Here is an 8,514-nt window from a genome sequence, read left to right as displayed (position 1 = left end):
GGGGGGGGGGGGGGGGGGGGTAGAAAATAGAATGAAGGTAGAATACAGAGAAGAGACCAAGGGATGATTCTCGTTCTCGAGAGATTTGCATTAAATTGTTTTTCCATTTTCTCGGAATTCTAACGATTATCCGACGCCAACGGTAAGATTACCAAGACGAGCGATTCGCCCAGGATATAGCACTAGACAAAATCGTTCATCCTTTCTTCTCTCAACGACGTAAACAGAACTCAATTACTTTTCGGTACTTTTGGCAAACGTAAGTTCCGTCTTTGTAAAGAATTTACTACTGTCCTCTCGACGGGCGTCCGTCATTTTGTTTTAAAGCTCTAAAAAATTTTCACGAAGTTTCATCCACAACGCTTCTTCTTAAACCATCGATCTGTTTATCGCTAGGATCCTATCAGTGCACACATATCACAAGAACGATTTTCCCATCGACTTGCGTTCATCCGTTTGTCGCGTCCTCGTGGCATCCCTAATTGTAGCTGGGCATCGCGAGCTATGCCGGTTACTTTATTTCCTAACGCTTGTCCCGTCTCGCTCAGTCTCTCCTTTCAAAGTGGACTCGAATTATCGGAGAACTTTGTTATCGCTCGCTTTACACTGGTACAGTGGAAAATGAGGGAATAGATGAGAAAGACAGACAGACGGCGGAGCGAGGAAAAATGAGAAGGAACAAGATGCACGCGAAACAATTTAATGGCCACGACACCGACGTGAATTTCATGCAATACGTTGGCTTCTACCTATGTCACAAGCCACACTTGGATAAAGAATCCAGACTAGATTTTCTTTTATATGGAAACACACAACAAGACTATTGTTTACTTTATCAGGTAAATTTAGACACTATTGTTATATGAATTTTCACTTTATCGCGAGTCTAATGAACTGCAGGGTTTTAACGTCGGACATTTAGCGCCTTTATGACTCTTTTTTTTTATTGTTCTTATATTTGTGATTTATACACGGAATGTTTGTTACACATTTTTCTGCTTCATTTTTCCCAATCAAAATTTCTTCTGGAATCACACGAGTCGCTGACTGACGACGATCGCGAGTGCGATTACAAAATCACGGAGGTTGATGGTTTCCTTTTTTTAAGTTCTAAAGGTTCTCTTGACCTTTCAATTGCTTTTCACTCTTCACTTTGAATATTCAAGAATATGGAAAGACGTCAGTACACTTTTCGTAACACACAAAGAATACTTATCGACGGAAAGCCACGACGGTAGATTTTACACGTCCGCTGTTTGAATCGTACCACTTCTCTATCTTTTTGTTTCACACATTGACTTCCATGTAATGCAAACGCACGTACACGATATCATGACACTTCTTATTTTGTCCTTGAAACTTAGGTTAATTGGAACATCACTGAAGATAATCGTGTCGTCTATTGTCGGTTTATTTATGAAATTATTAAGCACTTTCACGATAATTTAGTTAAAAAAAAAGATTTTTAAATTTCACAATTTTCACAACGAACACCAAATATGTCGCAACGCACGATATTATTTACATATATTTCAGTTTTGTCACGCAGGTAACTCCGTGCCCACAAAGAACTTGGTAGCCACTGAACTCGACGGCGGCGCCCGTGCCTCGCGTAATATTGAATATTTCGTAAAAAATAAAGAAACGTCGGTTACCCTGGAAATTTTCGAAAAAAAATTTGTTTCTATTGCGCAGAATAGTGAAATCTACACGATTCTCGTGTCGTTGTCTTTGTAGGTCAAATCCCTGAAAAACGTAAGGACAGGATGAACTTGGGGATGGATTTTTCGAAAAAATAAGAAATTTACACGAAATTTACATTTTTCTCCCTAAATTCTCTCGAAGCCGTACGAAAATGCTATTACAAATTTCGATATGCAATTCAAACCTTGTCTATTGGTCTCGAAAACTTCTTCTGGCTCTCCAACCTCTAGTATATTTTCAACCGGAACTGAGGTCACACCCTTGGGACTTTTTTTCGTGATATCCCTTAACACACGCACCCTCACCAAACTCAAGGCAGTCTAGGTAAATTATTTTCGCAAAAACATCGCGTCCCGTGCACTCCCTTTCGCGAGGAACTTTCGCACTGCAAGATCTCGCGTCGACACTTGGAAACTCTCCGGCGCGAATTAAACTTCGAGCCGGCTGGGAGAGCCTCGAGGTTTTTCGAGTATTTTTCTATCGCGAAAGTCGATTTCCACGGTGACCTCAACATACCGCCATAAATTCGGAAGATAGTCTCACTGTTTCAATGGACACACGGTATTTAAAACGTTATTCATAGGTTGAACGAGAATTTTACAATTTTGCCACAATTTTAGCTGAGCCACGAAACATAACAATTTTTATAATAATCAGACGTAAATGTTCGAGCGTAAAACAAATAAAATACTAACGTTAAAGTGAAATAGTAAATTCATGAAAATTTCATACGCCTATTCTTTCGTAGGGCATAGGGTTGATACACCTTGTTTCTCTCTTTTCTAATCTGTCACACAAATACACGAAACTTTCCTCGTTAGTACTTTTCCACGCGAAAATTGCTCCGCAACTCCGACGAAAATATAGCACGAAGGTGTTTAAGAGAAAAATTGATTTTTACTCGGTGGGACGTTTTTTTTCCTTCCCTGCGCACTCATTTCCTTTCGACGCGAATTCTATAGCGTAAGAGTTTTCTTTATCGAGGCAAATATTACTTTTACATAAACGTTTTTAGGTCGTGTCCGAGTCACTGTACACCGGCATATCACTTGAAACCAAAAAACACCAACAGAACTCACTCTCACTTTTATTTTAAAAATGTCCATTTACTTCAAAGCAATCTCCCCTCACGGCTGTCTCTCGAACTATTATAATCAAGCTAAACTCACTATTCGCACACATTATTGTTTTTCAAAAATCCTTTCAAAAGATTCACGTGTGTTTTCTTCCTTTTTTTCATTTTCGCCACAAAAATCCTCATTATACAGTTTACAGCTGAGCGAACGCATAAAGCTGTCGAAACAAAAAAAAGCAGAGATTGGCACAAAATCACAGGTACGTTTCTTTGCAAATAATTATCATGAAAATCACCTTAAGGTTTAAAAACGTAAAGCGAGCACGAATCGACGATGGTTCATGGCTTTCTCGAAACTTATATCGCTGGAATACAACGGCAGAAGAGTTTACACGCGTCACAGTAGAAATATCGAAGGCAAAAGAGAGGGAGGACAGTAAGAGTAATAAAAAAAAAGAAGTAAAAAGCACAAAAGAAAAGCCAAAGAAGCAAGGAAGCCGAAAATGTGCGAACATCAAGATTTCTCGTCAGGACGTTTCGCGAGGTACGTCGCTCTGCCAGATTTTCATTTAAAGAAGAAAAATTATCTCGTTACTTGTCAGAACTGTCGCGGTCCACTTCCGTCGCAATTTCGAAACATGCTCCCGAACTGTTACTAAGCGATGAGATGATACCGATTTCCCTTTTTCTTACGAATTTTTATACTGATTTAATTTTTGTAAAATCTACAACGCGTTCTAGCATATATTAACTAAGTCTAGCCTCAACCGAATTACAAGGCAATCTTTAGAATTCAGTTTCAGAGACCAGGAACTTCTGTCCTCGTCGCACTCGTAAAATTTAAATTTACTTCTGTCCATCTCGCACTCGTTAAAGAATCAAAAAATTCAAATTTAACCGTAATTTTCAGCCGCACCCGTGTTATACGCGAATAGTAGATGCCACGTAGCTAAGATATTAATGAACCTTTTCAAGTTTAATTTCATTCGACTTTTTTTTTATATATAAACACTACCACGATTATATTGCGTAATACTTTTAGAATCTATGAAATTCCTGTCAGATGCTTGTCAAATTACTCGTGAACGGATCTCGTATTATGTGCCCGCAATGTCGCCTTGCACAATGTTTAATGTCAGGTAAGATAAACACCTTTCTTTATAGATGGCATTTGATTTTTTGATTATATTGTTTTTTTTAATAACATTTGCAATTTACACTGTTGTCTTGTCTCTCGTTCGTGCACGTTATGTTGCTGGCACAGATTCTTTCACACAATTTTAAGGCACAAAATCTATTTTATTATTTTACACCCGAAGTACGTCTTGAGATTAAACACGTTACACGTAGGTTTTTAATTTTAACACGTAACCACAAGCACACCCTTTTTATTTTGTATTCTGTTCACTGAAACACAGTCGCACGTCGCATTTCATAAGAATCCTACAAGGAAAATGTAAGTTACGGAAAAGGTGAAACTGAAAGAAAGAAAAAGAATCCGGAGAAGAGATCAATATTACGATAGATGAACGCGTTGCCAACTACTCAAAGAAAAATAAAACAAAAATACATTAATCTAATTTAATCTAAAAGAGATTTTTCCAAGTCTAAACCAAATATTCGCCAAAAGCTCCGTAGTCTGAGAATATCAAATTCACGGAAATTATTATTTTTATTTGAATTTTTTAAGATGGATACCATCCAGGAAATATTCAGAATCGGGTTAACTTGACGATATTCATAGAAACACAGTTATACGTATATATTCAAAATAAATATGAAAATACATATACACGCATGACAAGAAAATATACATCAGCATGAACGTGAAGTTTAAAGGAAGTACGAGGTCAGGTCACGTATCGCAATAGGCGGTGGGGAGGATAGAGAATTCAGCGACTCCGTTTGGTCGTTCGGCTGTGTGTAGAGGATCGAGACGACCGCATGATGATAATGATAATAACAATACGACGCCAGAATAACGGCTACGGCTGCACGAGGAGGATCCATAAGGATGTATCGCAGGTGAGAAGAAGATGAAGTGTAGGAAGAGTAGTACCCGCAAGAAGAGTGAGGTGAGAAGGGAAGAAAGAAGAAGAAGAGAAAAGTAGTAGTAGTAGTAGTAGCAGCAGTAGTGGTGGTGGTGGAAGCAGGAGAAGGAGAAGAAGAATTATATATAAGAATAAAACAGCCACGTGGTTCTCGGTACAGTCCAAGCCCAAAAGAATTGGCGTGGGATGTAAAAAGCGAAGAAAAAAAAAGCTTGTCCTAGTCCAAACTTGCCACTTTACCCGCGTAACTTTCTCTCTCCGATTACGAGAGTCGCACTACGCCCATGGAGAGTAGAGGATTCTACTTGGTTTAAGGGCGCACCCGCAGTAGGCGACGCTACATAGGAGCGGCGTTGCGACGCCTCTGATTCACCAGGATATCGAGGAAAGTCGAGTACCGTCCATTTTTCTGAATGTAGAATATTGCTCTACCCTATTCATTTAAAATATCTTTGTCTCTCTCTTTGAAACAGAAAAAAATAATAGTATCAATTTCCTATTCGAACAACCGACTGATATAGACGTTAGTGTACGTTCGTCGGGCAACATATCGTCCATACAACAATCGACTACACTAACGACCAAAGATCTTCTGACAGTGAATGTCGCAGGATGGGAGCGTCACATTTTCCTGAATATTTCATAACCTAACCTATTACATCCCGTACAGTACGTATACTTGTAACAATAGTCGCCAGAAGTGCGTACACTTCACGACTTACGTCCATACCTGTAGGTTCTATCGTATCGACTTAATATATCCTATCGAGTTATTTATTCGAGGTTATGGAAAAAAAAAAATTTGTTCTTGCACTATCGGCGGTATCCTCGAGGAACTTAACGAATAACAATATCCCGAGTCCCTTACGACGATTCTTTCCTTTCTTTCCTTATGACTGTATCCCGAATGGGGGTCATGCGCCAGCCCTGACGATGAAAAACACAGACGTTATACCGATGGGTAGTGGGACGTATAGATGGTAAGCTCTGTAGAAATATTTCGAGGGCATTACAACTGTTACTGAAGAAAACCTACGTCTTCGTATGTACCACAGAGTGTATGTCTAACACAGAAGGCTAGCTGAGTGGACATTTATGTATTATATGCAACGAGATTCAGTGTACGACACATATGTATACGCGGTATGAGCGTACATAGGAGTAAGTTACGAAAGAGATACATGACCAGTTGCAAACTACCAGCGTTGAGAGTGAGAACGCATCTTAAGGTATTTCGGTTGGAGAACCTCCGCCGCGCGATAAAGAAAAGAGTGGGTCGATTCCGTGGGCTTAGAATTTCTTTAAAATAATAACCTGCATTACGTTCTACAGGGATACCAGCACTGTCTGATAGAGACAGACACAGTTCTCCCGAGCTCTTCCTTTCTACGAGTGTCTATAGATAATATAATGTATACAGTTATAGCCTGAAGACGTGTCCAGACTCGTTCGATTCTCTCGTCTCACTGCGAGGTCTAACCTATTGATTTTCGTTCGAAGAAGAAAGCCGGAAGTGCCGGATGAGCCTAGGCTATATGCCTACAGAGTTCTCGCGGACGACGATGGTCAATGCCAATTAATGTGACTCGTACTAACTTTTTCATCCAGTAAAGGAAGACAAAAGAATTTAGTCGTTTCGGGCCGTATATCGGAAGAAAACAATTTTTCTGCTTCCACAGAGAAATTGGTGGGACGCACTTGGTACATCCTTAAAGTTTCTTATCTCGCACAAAATGGACGTACGCGACGAACCTGATGGCGTCGATCCAACTTGCTCAGTTAATTTTCTCACTGGGCGTTGCGTGCGCGTGTGTGAACACATGAAAAAAGTAACCAAGAGAGGGGATAACTTCCGGCTTTTATTCCTGGGCCTTTCCGTACTCCTCGAGTTTTTAATTAAAACTGGATTCGAGCACTCGGACGGGATAGGATTCTTTTTTTTCTCCTTTGTTCTACACCCTCCTTCACATCGTTAAAGCATGTAATCGTTAGAGGTTTGGAACTGGTTAGATGATATCTGTATCGCAGTCGTGCAAGAGGCTATGTTTTTGAGAATGGCCCAGGTACCTAGAGTTATTTTCACGAAATGTTCTCCGGGGGCGTGGTGAGGCTGGCTTTTAAAGGGGCGCCATCAAAAGAACCTAGGTGCGATCATCCCCTGAAATTTCGAATGGGTTCTTTATTTTATTTTATTTTTTGTTGCGCAACGAGCAAACTGAAATTTCGTGGACTATCGAGTCCACGAAAGTCCACTATCGTATGCCCGCAAAATAATTGGCAAACAATTTCGCGCGATGAGATATTTGACAGTGAAAATTTTGAGAGAGCTCGGAGATTGAGTTTCAGAGACAAAGGGGGTTCATCCACGTTAATAAATGGATACCTAGAGATAGTCAACGAATGCCGAGGCAGAGAATATCAAAGAGAAACGAATAAAATCGGGTGATAATAATTCGTAGCAAATAATTCCCAGGAAATGCTAAGCCTCCCCTCCTTTACATCTGGAATATATCCCACTTGCACCTCTACCCTCTTTACTCCCACTCTCGAAACTTTCCATTCTAAACGAAACGCTGTAATCCCGACGAATAAATAAATCGATAACCGCACCTATATTAGCTGCGCCACCCTCGATACACAAACGGAATCCCTGGACATCTTGGAACATCCGAAAATCAAATTTATATTTTTCATATTTTAATTTATAAAACTTTTACTAGGAGGTATAAGAACCATTTAACACTTTCAATATGTGGCGTCGTTTTTTTTTCCTTTCCGAGAAAGATTCACATATTCATAATTTTTCTTTCTATAACTTCGTTCTTCTGTTTCCTTCAGCGAGCCCTGCAATGCCAGAAATAAGTTCGATTCTTCATCCAATGAAGACAAATGCAAAATGCAAATGTCGATATACAATGTAGAGTTACTTGTACGATGCATATGTAGGTATACTGTCCTGGGTATACATACTGTATATATTGTATACGGTACAAACTACAGTATACAGTGTTGAAACGAGAGAAGGACGCAGGCAAGCGACCGTGGTTGCGCCTCGCTTGGGTTGCATTACACTCGCAGGCTGCATTACGCTAGCGTTTCGAAATCCTCCATAAATTGGTATCCCTCTTCAAGATTGTCGCTGTACGACAATCTGAAATACCTCCGGGAAGATCCTTTCGCTTCGAGTATAATAATTGTCTTTCTCAATCTCGTCCAATTCCTAAATGATATTTTCGAAATTTTCAATAACTTCCCGATACTCGAAATAACTGTTCGACATTGAAAATAACAAAGTACATTGCGGGTTTCGTCTCAAATTCTTATTGAATGCTGAATTATATTTTTTCAATTTTACATAATTTATTCAGAATAAACTGCACAGTGAAATACGACGGGCTTTGAGTTCGTTTCTCAATATTGGCTTTATGTTTAATTTTTCCAAAATATGTAAATTAAGAACGAAAAATTCGGGTCGCACGTATAATTGCTATGCAATTTCTTTTTGTATTGATAGTAGCGTCGATCGGTTCTCGATTAATACATTTTTTTTAATTACTACATGCTGAAAATATTCAACGATGTGGCTTAGAGCGACACAGGCGCCACCCGTTTTCCGTAAATGGGGTAATCAACAAAAACAAAATAAATCATTAAGCGCAGAGTGAGGCAGGGGTGAACGGGGGG

The 8,514-nt window shown here is 39.5% G+C and overlaps 1 protein-coding gene across 15 annotated transcripts in view; it reads right to left on the bottom strand.

Moving 5' to 3' along the window:
* Positions 1–8,514, bottom strand: part of LOC107266630 (nuclear receptor corepressor 2) — a 58,307-nt gene that overhangs the window by 44,512 nt on the left and 5,281 nt on the right. For 3 of the 15 annotated variants that reach the window (XM_015737295.2, XM_025084077.1, XM_025084078.1), the window contains exon 1: positions 1,889–2,152. The exons of the other annotated variants lie outside the window; for them this stretch is intronic. The gene's annotated coding sequence lies outside the window, so the exon portion shown is untranslated. Of the gene's footprint in view, positions 1–1,888; positions 2,153–8,514 lie in introns of those variants that run through there. 15 annotated transcript variants of the gene reach the window in all.

This window comes from Cephus cinctus, unplaced genomic scaffold (genome assembly GCF_000341935.2).
Source record: "Cephus cinctus unplaced genomic scaffold, Ccin1 Ccin1_scaffold0330, whole genome shotgun sequence".
NCBI classification, from domain to species: Eukaryota; Metazoa; Arthropoda; class Insecta; order Hymenoptera; family Cephidae; genus Cephus; species Cephus cinctus.
Note: the sequence above shows the minus strand (reverse complement) of the source record. Positions and strands in the feature narration are given on the sequence as shown.